A 12717-nucleotide genomic window follows, 5' to 3' on the forward strand; every position below is an offset into this window, starting at 1 on the left:
GGACTACTGGGGATCAACCAGGTACCGGGCTGTGTCACCGCTGCGGCCCTGACCTTAATCTGGGCCCCTGCGCTGTCCTACCTCATCACCTGCGCTGTCCTGCCACGGACGTGGGGCCTGTCCTGTTTAAACTGCATGGACTGCCTACCTACTCAACGCTCTCCTACTGTGCCCTGAGAAGCGCTGTAACCTGCCAGAACTGCTGTGTGTGCTGTATGGTTACTTTACACCTAAGCTTCCGGGTGCCTACCTGCTCGCGCCAAGATACCCCCCGGGGAACTGGTGACCCCAGTTCCTACAACATTCCAGTTTTTTTTTTGCTTGTGTGTCCGTCCGCGTCACGCATGAACATTATACAATTGAAACTGGAAGCAGTTGGCTGCGGCAGGCAAGGGTCAAGATTAAGTGCCTGTGCGAGATAACACTTTGTTTATTAAACTTAGTTACACACTCTGACCTACACAATTTGGATTCTGTGCTTGTCAAGCTTGTGTGTAATAAGTGACACTGTGTAAGTAAGTGTGTGTGGTAGAGGTGGGTTCCTCACTGGCTCTGTGCAGCAGTAACTGAAGGCGCTCATTATAGGGAGTGCTTTTGCATGTACCAAAGTCTCACCTGTGTAACTGAAAAACTACCGACCACATAACTGTCACAGCAGCAGCTTAAACAGGGAATGGTTCGGGGAGGGGTAGATTCTGAGGGCTACTTACCAAGGGCGTAGGTACCCATGGTGCAGCAGGAGCAGTTGCACCGGGATCGAAGGTGTGAGGCCCTCTGGGCCCCAGCTAATCTTGTCTTTTACTACCAAACTCATGACCTAGGGGCGCTGCCTTTCGTTGCTTGCATGGGGGGGTGGGGGTCCCCCCATGACGTCACTGCCCCTTGTGATTGAACATTAACAGCTTGCGAACACGTTCAGTTTCGCTCTGACTTTGATATTGCATATTTACGTGACGCATGTCTTGCAGGATTTTTTTTATGCTGTATGTCTCTCTTGGTTTATTAATCCAAGGCCTCGGTTTGCCAGGCTTTGAAAATAGCACACACGCCTCGTCAAGGCGCCTCTCGGACTGGCACATGAGCCTTTCCTGTGTCCAGGCACGTGTGCACTGCAGTGCCTGCGGTCTCTCACACCCCCGCTCCACTACAGAGTGCCCAACAGCCTGCTTAGTCCACCAAGAAAATTGTCCCACCACTGGCCTTGGCCACAGGTCCATCGGGCCATGTCCTAGCTAATTCCCGCCTTGACAATCGGAGCCTGCCTGGTGCTCATGTAAAGCGCTCAAATACCTCCGGGGTTGGGTTCACGCTATTTATTCATTTATTTAATGCATTTTTAAAAAGCGCGGACTTTACATGAAGGTGTCAGAGCACTGTACAATAGAACTAGTTACGTTACATGAGAGTACTGTTGCAGGAATAAAAGAAACAAAAATAGCATGCCATAGAGTCGAAGCAACGCAGGCAAAAGGCACAGAATCTCAAGCACAGCATGAACAGAGTGTACAAGCAAAAATAAGAATAAATATGACAAATTATACAATGACTAAAGACCTTCCTGGCGAACAATAGCAGGCCATAGAATCAAAACAACGCAGGCAAAAGGAACACAATATCAAACGCAGCAAGCACAGGATGCACAAACAAAAATAAAAATATTTGTGACAAATTTACAATGACTAAAGAACTTCCTGGTGAGGTCTGAGAAGGAGGGAATTAGTTCTGAAAGTGTCTTCAAAATACAAACACTAGTGATAAATATTGCCACGAAGATGATTTGTGGTGAAGTAAATGATAGACATGAAGTGTACGGTCTGAGACCTGAAGGGGGCGTTGCATACTCCTAGAGTTATACACACTAAAAAAACGTTGGTACCGGAGGAAGTATCTGCGCATGCGCTATGGTATGGGGTCACAGTGAAGGCTACGAGCTGCAGTATCTGCGCATGCGCTATGACACTTTCAGACTAAAACTGCGATCCGAAATATCTGCGCATGCGCAATGGAACGGTCACTTTTAAGGCTACGATCGGAAGCTGCGCATGCGCAATTGCACGGTCACGCTATAGGCCGTGATCTGAAGTATCTGCGCATGCCCAGTGTATTAGCCTCCATAAAGGACACCGCCGAAAAGAACCATGGACCCAGTGCGCATGCGCCGAGGCAGGGCCGCCGTAAAACAAGATGATAAGATCAGGGAAAGCTCACATCCGCGCGCGTGGCGAGCACGAGGGGTCGGAGCGGAGGGCACGAGGGCGGCCCCGGGAGTTTTGTTTCAGGGGAAAAACACGTCTGGCTCGCGGACGGACAGGTAGGTGCACGCGCGCTGCAATGCGTGGGCACGTATGGAGTGAAATACGTGCAAGCATGGCGCGAGCTGAGGGTCTGCTGTGGGGGAGGAGGCTTACAAATACTCGAGGACAGAGGGGCCTTTTGACTCGGAAGACTTTGCATTTTATCAAGTAAATGCAATTTTAGAGAGGAGGGGGGGGCAATTCAAATAAATCCATTTTGTCTTTAAAAATCAGCCACCGAGAGGGAGAAGGGGCAGAGGGGGAGACAGACAGAGAGAGAGGGGGAGAGAGGGGTGGAGGGAGACAGAGGGAGGGAGACAGAGAGGGAGGGGGAGAGAGAGAGGAGGGAGAGAGGGGTGGAGGGAGGGATACAGAGGGAGGGAGACAGACAGAGAGGGAGGGAGGGAGAGAGGGAGGGGGAGGGGGAGAGAGGGGCGGAGGGAGGGAGACAGAGAGGGAGGGGGAGAGAGAGAGGAGGGAGAGAGGGGTGGAGGGAGACAGAGCCAGGGAGACAGACAGAGAGGGAGGGAGGGAGAGAGGGAGGGGGAGGGGGAGAGAGGGGGGGAGGGAGACAGAGAGGGAGGGGGAGAGAGAGAGGAGGGAGAGAGGGGTGGAGGGAGGGATACAGAGGGAGGGAGACAGACAGAGAGGGAGGGAGGGAGAGAGGGAGGGGGAGGGGGAGAGAGGGGCGGAGGGAGGGAGACAGAGAGGGAGGGGGAGAGAGAGAGGAGGGAGAGAGGGGTGGAGGGAGACAGAGCCAGGGAGACAGACAGAGAGGGAGGGAGGGAGAGAGGGAGGGGGAGGGGGAGAGAGGGGGGGAGGGAGACAGAGAGGGAGGGGGAGAGAGAGAGGAGGGAGAGAGGGGTGGAGGGAGGGATACAGAGGGAGGGAGACAGACAGAGAGGGAGAGAGAGAGAGGGGTGGAGGGAGTGAGACAGACAGAGAGGGAGGGAGGGAGAGAGGGAGGGGGAGAGAGGGGCGGAGGGAGGGAGGGAGACAGAGGGAGAGAGAGAGGGGTGGAGGGAGACAGAGCCAGGGAGACAGACAGAGAGGGAGGGAGAGAGAGGAGGGAGAGAGGGAGGGGGAGAGAGGGGCGGAGGGAGAGAGGGGCGGAGGGAGGGAGACAGAGAGGGAGGGAGGGAGGGAGGGGGAGGGGGAGAGAGGGGCGGAGGGAGGGAGGGAGACAGAGGGAGAGAGAGAGAGGGGTGGAGGGAGAGAGAGAGGGGTGGAGGGAGACAGAGCCAGGGAGACAGACAGAGAGGGAGGGAGGGAGAGAGGGAGGGGGAGGGGGAGAGAGGGGGGGAGGGAGACAGAGAGGGAGGGGGAGAGAGAGAGGAGGGAGAGAGGGGTGGAGGGAGGGATACAGAGGGAGGGAGACAGACAGAGGGAGAGAGAGAGAGGGGTGGAGGGAGTGAGACAGACAGAGAGGGAGGGAGGGAGAGAGGGAGGGGGAGAGAGGGGCGGAGGGAGGGAGGGAGACAGAGGGAGAGAGAGAGGGGTGGAGGGAGACAGAGCCAGGGAGACAGACAGAGAGGGAGGGAGAGAGAGGAGGGAGAGAGGGAGGGGGAGAGAGGGGCGGAGGGAGAGAGGGGCGGAGGGAGGGAGGGAGACAGAGAGGGAGGGAGGGAGGGAGGGGGAGGGGGAGAGAGGGGCGGAGGGAGGGAGGGAGACAGAGGGAGAGAGAGAGAGGGGTGGAGGGAGAGAGAGAGGGGTGGAGGGAGACAGAGCCAGGGAGACAGACAGAGAGGGAGGGAGGGAGAGAGGGAGGGGGAGGGGGAGAGAGGGGCGGAGGGAGAGAGAGAGGGGTGGAGGGAGACAGAGCCAGGGAGACAGACAGAGAGGGAGGGAGAGAGAGGAGGGAGGGAGGGAGACAGAGAGAGAGGGAGACAGGGACCGATTGAGGCAGAGATAGGGACAGGGGCAGATAGATCGAGGCAGAGACAGACAGAGAGGGAGGGAGAGACAGAGGAGGGGGGAGACAGAGAGAGAGGGAGACAGGGACCGATTGAGGCAGAGATAGGGGCAGATAGATCGTGGCAGAGACGGAGGGAGACATACAGAGAGGGGGAGAGGGAGAGTTAGAGACAGTGGCAGACCGATAGAGGCGGCGGAGAGGGAGACAGGGACAGACAGATCAAGGCAAAGACAGGGACAGACATAGAGGCAGAGATTGAGACAGAGAGAGAGAGAGAGGGAGGGAGTCAGGGGGAGAGGCAGAGGGACGGTGACAGACAGAGGAAGGGAGACAGACGGAAACAGACAGAGGGAGGTGAGACAGACAGAGGGAGAAGCGCAACTGAGGGAGGGAGACGGAGTTTGTGACGGGCTGGCTACTGGTTTACGGGCGGCGCTGGCCCGGGCCGCACTCCTGGCGTTTGTCTGGTTGCTGCTGCTCGCACCGGCTCGTCTGGCCGCCCGTGCTGTGGCTCAGGCATTATGGGCCTTGCCCACAGCGAATTCAATTATATTTCAGAGCTTGTGGTTTAAGTCAAGCGCTGTCACCCCGTTGTGTAGTGGACGGGCCTCCAGGACAGTCTGTCACACTGGACAGGCCACTCACTCAGGACAGCTGGTCAGCGTGGACTAAGGAGGCGGGCGCCGGCAAAACGAAATGATTGCCTCCCGCCGCTAACAGGAAATTGAAATAATTATTCAGGATGTCAACATATATTAATTTATGATATTTAGGCAGCTGGCGTTGGTTAAGTCAACCGTGTTGGGGGCCCTTAGTAGCGCTAGCGCGCTGTGTTAACACTGGTGCCAGTTCTACATTTATATATGCCAATTTAATTGTTTCTTTTGACAACTTGTAACTGGTAACTTTCTCGACAACTAGGCTCTCTGGAATTGCTGCCTCTGCCAGATGCTGGCTGACTTAAATTACAGGAAAACCGACAACGCCTGTTTTCGACCTCCTGACCTCGACACACAAGTACAGGTTAGTGCCCTTCCTTTACTAGAGCTTTGCAGCAATTTTAAGTTTTTTTTGGGTTTATGAGTGCTCAAATGCGTGTCATTTCTGATATTTATATGTTTCCCTTGTCTTCATTGCATGATTTTGCACGTGAGAAAGTGTCACTCATAGTCGTTGAAATGTCACTCATAATTAGACCGGAATTATGAAAATCTCACACATGGTAATCTGAAACCTTGGCAGCTTTGGGGAAGAAAAATTACTTTCTCTAATAGGACAAAATGTAATATAAATATTATATATAAATTGACACTAGTATAGCGCACTACTCACCCGCAAGGGTCTCAAGGCGCTTGTACGAATACCGCTGTGGAACCCATCCTGGCTTTCCCTGTGAGGTGTCCACTCCTGGGCACCCCCAAGGTGGAGGCCAGGCATCCTTAGCGTTGTGGGGGCCGTTGTGGAGATTAAGCAAGCTATTGCCCAGAGGGACCCATGTTTGGAATAGGCACCGAGGCGAGAATGATCAGGTCCGGGGAAATTGAGTCCAAGAACCGCCGAGGCGGGAATTGAACCCTGGTCCCGGGCTAGACCTCTGCATCAGGGTCTGCCGCTCTAACCATTGAGCCACACTTCTCCACTAATAGCTATACAAATAGAAAGTAATTGTAAACAAATATACTTTCATCAAGTTGGCTAACATAAAGCTTCTTAGTTCTAAAGCAACATTAAAATTATACATACTATATAACCATAGTTTTCCGCTGCCACATTTTGAAAGCTAAAACCACGCAGCCCTATCAAGCGCACGGCTGCTATCTGTGCAAAGTGCATACCCTTCTTTTTCAGTCTAAAAATCTGAAATCATTTGATCTGTGATTCCATCCCTGTTGTTTTCTTATCTAAGAATCCAGCCTTTCTTCCTTAGCATCACTCGAGCTGTTTGCTCCTTGTTGATATCAGGCAAGAGTTTGTGGTCCCACTAATTTAAAAAATGCACACGCCTGGGAGGGCTTCCCTTTGTTGGCACATTCTTAATGCGTGGTAACAAACCAGTAACGTCTGTGACACTGGGCCACTTAATCCAGCCTGCATCTGTAATGTCTCACAGACACATGGCTAAAAGAGGATGGATTACAATTACAAATATTTATTACCACTGGGATCCTCTATTTCAGCCTCTTCATAAAACCAAATGAGGAAACGGCACCTCTGGAATTGTTAAAGATTGATTGAAATGTCATAAGATTTTTGGCAATTGCTACCAAGTCTGGAAACACGGATAGTAGGAGTCCCTGATTCAAGCCAGCAGGACTGGAATCTTTTTCTTTGCTATCATCCGGTCGTCAGCCAGTAGCTGCCAAGTGATTGTGGCTACTGACTTGCCAGAGAGGGCTGCCTCATCTTTTGTGGCCCTGGAGCTGTAACATGAAGTCTACCAACTGACTCTTGCCGTTAACTTTTTTTATCTGGGGCTCAAGGACTACTTTTCTATGAGCCAAACTCCACAGGCTCAATCCTCATTTTGCTAGCCCAAGGATCAGCAAGTGCAGTCCAGCAGTTGGCGCAGCCTCTCTTGCCAGGTCCAGGGAACAGCACCGCAGTCCTCCTCCAGTCCCCATGCAATCTGAGGTCTGGGTGCCATATTTATGCTCAAAAATTGACCCGGAGAATGTGGTGGTTACTAGCCACTGGGCTACAAGGTCACTCCCCATCTGGTGTCGCCTTCCGGAAAAGTGTGGCATCTAGCTGTCCCAGACTGCACTATTCTGCCCCCACTCCCAAGATGGAACAACCCATCTCCTGGTGTGTGAACATGGTAGCCCACCCTAAAGGTGTTTCTACCTGGGGGCTACATGCCCATGGGAAAATCGGTTTTGTCACATGTCTCCCCCCCCCACCCCACCTGTGTCCACAAACAGCAACCGTAATATCAGGTTTGTTCGCCATTTACCTTTCAAAGATGGCTTCCCCTTTAAGCTTGCCTTTTGGGCTCACACCCTGTGGAGTTTCCTGACAGAGAAAGGTAATGCCTCTTCCACATCAGTGCTCTATTGCTCTCTCTCCAGGCCTCTATTGTTTCCTCTCCTGAGAGTTGTCCACACCTCTCCCCAGGAGGGCAAAAGGCCATCTTGTGGCAAGACTCTGAAATGAGGAAAAACCAAAGGAAATGATGGACGGAGCGTTGACCATACAAGCACTCACCCCCAGTCAACTGATCTGGGTTTAATCCATCACCGTTCTTTAGCCCACTCTGCCACCCCAGTTCAGACATGGCCATATGCAAATCAGTCTGACCCTGTGCCTCATGGGAACAGTCCAGCCCGAACTGCCAAGCCATGCCTTCCCTGGACCGGAAACAAGCTTCCGAGGACCGGTTTCTGGCATTCCAGCCGTCTTCAGCCCGGCTTGCTTGAATCCAGTGCAAAGTGAGCAAGAGACTCACGTCTGAGCATACCCTGCCAACTTATGGCGAACAAAGAAAAACCAAAGGAAATGATGGACGGAGCGTTGACAATACAAGCACTCACCCCCAGACTCTGAAATGGCAATTGGAATAAGCAGATCAAACATACGCGTTTAGGGGTCAGGGCACTGACACTGAGGGATGGTTATCAGTCCTCCGAGCACACTGCTTCGAAAAATCTGCAGCATCAGTCCAAAACATTTGGTGTGATCATGCAAAAAGAGGCTCTTCCTTACGTTAATCAAATGAATGTTATAGAAGTGTCATCACTTTTTAATGGTCTGGTGCACGTCTCGTAAAAGTGGCGTCTTGTAGATATTGTATGCACAGAGAATGGCACATGCTGTACAGAGTTTCCATTTGCTATCAAATAGACAGATAATTTTGCTCTTCTGTGTTTTTTGGTCCCTTTCTCCTACCCGAAACCATATTTCAATTTACCAAAATGTTCACCATCTTTGTGTTAGCCAAGTGTGTTTTGCAGATCACTGCAAGGCAAAATCCATCTGATTAGAGCTAATCTTACCAATGGTATAGCCCCTGTACCAGCTTGCAGATCTATTTTGCTCTAGCCTCCTTTAATTAACCCCTTCGGTGCTCATGACGGCTCCCGGCCGTCATGAGTCACGGTGGGCGTGTGCTGATGACTGCCGGGAGCCGTCATGACCACGCCCGCGATCGGAATGTCCAGCACCGGCACGGAATTCCAGACGCAGCCAAGGTGTTAAGGTTCAGAATGAGAGTTTGGCGGACAGAGTACTCGGTCACAAATGCTACAGGTTACCCTGTCAACCAGACCCTCAGCCCTCCCTCCCTATTTAGAGTGGGGCAGACCATGAGCCCCCATTCACTCAGTTGATGGACATCAACACACAGAGTAGAGTCTGTCAGAGGTAGGACATAACACTGTCTGTTCTATTTCAGTTAAATAGCAGTTCGAGGCATGTGGGCTGCTGAATTCATATCTTGTGCATAGATCGCCGGCGATCTATGCACAAGATATGAATGTCAGCAGCCCTACATGCCAAGAACAGATGCATACTGGTAAGTAGCATATTCCTTATGTCTTTTTTCACTGTTCCTCACCGCCAGGCCATACATGGCAGTGAGGGATTATTAAGAAAATAGTAATGACCTCCACACCATGGGGGGAAGCTCTCAGGTTGCGATTAGCAGACCTTAATGTTCAGTTGTAAGTTTATGGGCAAACAGTTTGGCTGGGTAGTCCAGCGATATGTCATGTAAAGCTTTAAATGACAAGGAACAGTTTAACATTTGTTCTCTGCTTCACAGGCAACCAGTGGAGAAACCTCAGAGCACACACAGTGTGGAAGTTAAGTGCCATCATCCTTCACTCTCTGGACTTGGAGATCAATGTAGTACTTGTTGCAATGATCCAGACAGAAAATAAATACATCCTGTGTTAATGGTGAACAGAGAGGTAAGACACTCTTTAGCCTAAGTAGGTGGGAGAAGTCAAACTTGTAGAGTGAATGCTCACTGTTGAGTAATGTACCAAGATTGCAGGATTTTGAACCACAATTAGAAATTGTTTCAGGAGCTTTGCTCAAGATAAGCATAAGCAGAGGGGACACCAGTAGCAGGATTTCTGTTTTCTTACTGTTCAACTTTAACCAGTTTTTTTTCTAATGGATTCTTCTACCTGCAGCTTCCTCTTCTTTAAAAAAATCCCCATGTGCCAGACTGGAGCTGGAAGCTCTTCCGTGCCACTCTGAGGGGATCGCTCTATCTCGGCACCGGAAATGGTGCAGGTGTGATGCTATTAGAGCCATATAGGCCCACCTGTGCCTCCTGTAGTCAGTTCCTTTTTTTGCAGTTCCAGTGCTGCTTTCTGTGAATGTTTCATCATTAATCAAAATCTAAGAAATTGGAGGAAAAGGGAAATAAAGGTTTCTTTGCAGGGAGTTTAGCTCTATGGTCCCTGAATGTCACTAGTCTGTTTGCAAGATAAAGCCAGCCATTATTGGCAGTGGCAAACATGGTGGTTCCTAGCTTACCTGCCCATTTAATACTTCAGTTTTCTGAGGGGTGAGGGATAGCCAGGATACCTCCAGACAGACCATCAGGACCGGCCTGGATGCAGTGGACTCTGTGGCCAAGGCCATCGCTCCTCCGTAGCCACGAGGAGGCATATAAGGCTCGTCCAGCTGGATATTCTGGTTAAGTGCTAGAGAGTCTAATGTACATGCCATTTGATGACTCATTTGGAGAGATTCAAGATAGGAAGAGCTGCCACCGGATCTGTGGGTCTGCAGTAACATCCCGAGACCATAGGCAGTTCAGGACATTTTAAGGCTTGTTGAAGGACTTAGCGTTTTACCAGCATCAACCTTGCCAGCCCACCCAGCAGCCGAAACGGTGGCAGTATAGAGGCAGGGGTAAAGGAAAGGCAGACAGACCAAGTAAACCACCTTCTCCTCCCTCCCCCATAATAATAAATGATAATTACGTATTTGTATAGCGCGCGACTACCTGGAGGCATCTCGGCGCTTGTATGAATACCGCTGAGGAACCCTTCCTGGCCTTTCCCTGTGAGGTACCCACTCCTGGGCACCCCCAAGGTGAAGCCAGGCATCCCAGCGCTGTTGGGGCCGTTGTGGAGATTAAGCAAGCTATTGCCCAGAGTTGCAGAGTGGGACCCATGATTAGACTAGGCACCAAGGCGAGAATTATCAGGTCCAGGGAAATTGAGCCCAAGACCCGCCAAGGTGGGACTTGAACCCTGGTCCCGGGCTAGACCTCTGCATCAGGTTCTGCCGCTCTAACCATTGAGCCACACTTCTCCAGCTTTACTGCCAACTGTAAAGCTGTATTAGTTTCTTCTTACAGGATCCTTGTGGCCTGATGGTTGATATAGGTCTTCCTTTCTACATGCGTAGATGGCCATTTCATCAGACAAGTGGTTTTGCAGGTCATATAAAATGGGCATGTGCTTACCTTCCAATAGGCATCTTTGAATCCTGTAACAGGAGGTAGTAGCCCTGTTGCAAAAAAGGAGCAGTGGAGGTGGTAGCAGAACAAGAAATTGGGCTGCGGTTCTATGCACTGTAGACCCAGGTTCCCAAGAGCTCTATGTTGTGTTTTAACTTCCTTAGTACATATTTACTATATAACTAAAAAAAAAGATTCTAGATTCTGTTCCTAACACAGGGGCTTTCGACACTGGAAGCGGAGGTCTGGGTGGTGTCCCTTGATTTACAGCATGCATATTTTCAATTACAAATCCTGCAGTCCTGCATTTTGTGGTAGGTTCAGCCAACTACCAGTTCATGGTCCTCCCATTTGAACTGATACTGGCACCTCAAGTCTTCCTGGTGCTGCAGCGTAACTCTGCAGGTTGGGGATCCCGGTGTTCCCATACCTCACTCAAGGCAGGCTCACCACGGCTGATGTTGGACCACCTGAAGGCCACAGCACCCCATCTGTTCGGCCTGAGCATCCCAATCAACTTGTCTAACCATCTTGGCACCACCTGTTCATATAGTCGTATGGATGCAGGACCGTTGAGAACATTCCCTTCTCCTCGCCGGTACGCAACCTTTGGGATATGATTCTGAAGTTTCAGGAGGGAGCTCAAGTTTCAGTACTAATGGTTGTTCGCCTGCTAGGTTTGGAGGTTTCCTGCATTTTGCTGGCACATTGGAGCTCTCCAGTGGTGCCTCTAACAGCAGTGATTGTAGCCACCATCGGATAGCATCTGGATTTCCGTAGATGCTGTGAAGGTTCTCTGAAGGCACGTCAATGGGATCTGGTGCTTGTCACCCTCACGTTAGCCTTGCAAGGGTTTTCTCCCTCACATCTGGTGCAGTTTGTTACTCTACCCACATTCTTCCTTCCACCCCCCCCCCCCACCAAGGAGGAGCAGAGGCTACATCAGCTTCTTACGGTTGTTTGTTATCACATTGACCAGGCAGGGCAGTCTGATGATCTGTTGACTGTCTGGGTAATAAAGCAGTTTGCACAAGAAGGGTTCATTGCACCTTTAATACCTAGAGCCCACACCATTTGCTCTAAATACTCCCATATTGTATTTCCTTCGTAATACCTTTGGGCTTGCTTTCCTGATAGCATGCACCACAAGGCTTTGAGAAAATGAATTACGACAGTTGCACATTACCTCGGACGTTCTTCACCCTTTCCTTTTATACACAAGTCAGAAATTATAATAATAAGAATGAAAACTGAGGATTCGGACAAAGATGTTCTTGAGTATGATTTAACCATGACACCTGCACAGGTTGCGACACCACACGTCTAAACCTACCTTCAATCTGTGGATATATAGTTTTTTTTGACCCCCTGCTATATCAGTAACCAGAAGAACCTTCGAGTATAGAGTAGATACATAGCACAGTGGCATGCAATAAGAGTTTAAAGTTTAGCTGAGCACTCGTCTCCCTAGCTTAACAAGATAGGGGATCCAGGAGGAAGACTGTATAGATTCCAATACGTACCGATTCAGGAAGTCATTGAGGAGCCCTCTGATTATAAATCTGTAGCGAACGGAAAGATTAATTGATCGACAGGTGAATTAGTTGATTCTTTGTAAAGAGTTATGGTGGGAATTTCCCCATTAGGAAGATCTTAGCCTCCTTCTTTAATCTTGAATGGAAAGGTATTCTTCTAATATTTGGCAGTAGCGAGTTCCAGATTTTGGGTGCGGCGCCTGAGAAAGCTCTGTTGTATGTGTTCTTCTGGAAGAGCGGCGGTTTCAGCACATGGTCTTGTGCGTCTCTGGAGTACCTGCCTCCTCCGGATATCATCACTTTCTGGGCAAGGTATGCTGGTGTTTGAGAGTGTAGCGCCTTATGTGTGATACAGGCCAATTTGATTGTACTCTGGCTTCGTATGGTAGCCAGTTCAGAGCTTTTAAGTGCGGAGTGATGTGAAATATTCTAGATCCAGTTACGAGTCTTGCGGCTGTATTGAGACTGGCTTTTAGTGGAGCTGTTGAGATCTTGGGCAGGCCAGATAGAGTTGAACATCCGTATTCGATCCTCGCGATGACCAGTGCCTGAACC

The 12717-nt window shown here is 50.5% G+C and overlaps 1 protein-coding gene across 1 annotated transcript in view; it reads left to right on the forward strand.

Annotated features, from left to right (window-relative positions):
• Positions 1 to 2176: 2176 nt before the first annotated feature.
• LOC144762157 (uncharacterized) overlaps positions 2177 to 12717 on the forward strand; it is a 94216-nt gene continuing 83675 nt past the window's right edge. The window contains exons 1-3 of the mRNA XM_078647313.1: positions 2177 to 2311; positions 5131 to 5232; positions 8969 to 9116. The gene's annotated coding sequence lies outside the window, so the exon portion shown is untranslated. The remainder of the gene's footprint in view (positions 2312 to 5130; positions 5233 to 8968; positions 9117 to 12717) is intronic.

This window comes from Lissotriton helveticus, chromosome 6 (genome assembly GCF_964261635.1).
Source record: "Lissotriton helveticus chromosome 6, aLisHel1.1, whole genome shotgun sequence".
NCBI lineage: Eukaryota > Metazoa > Chordata > Amphibia > Caudata > Salamandridae > Lissotriton > Lissotriton helveticus.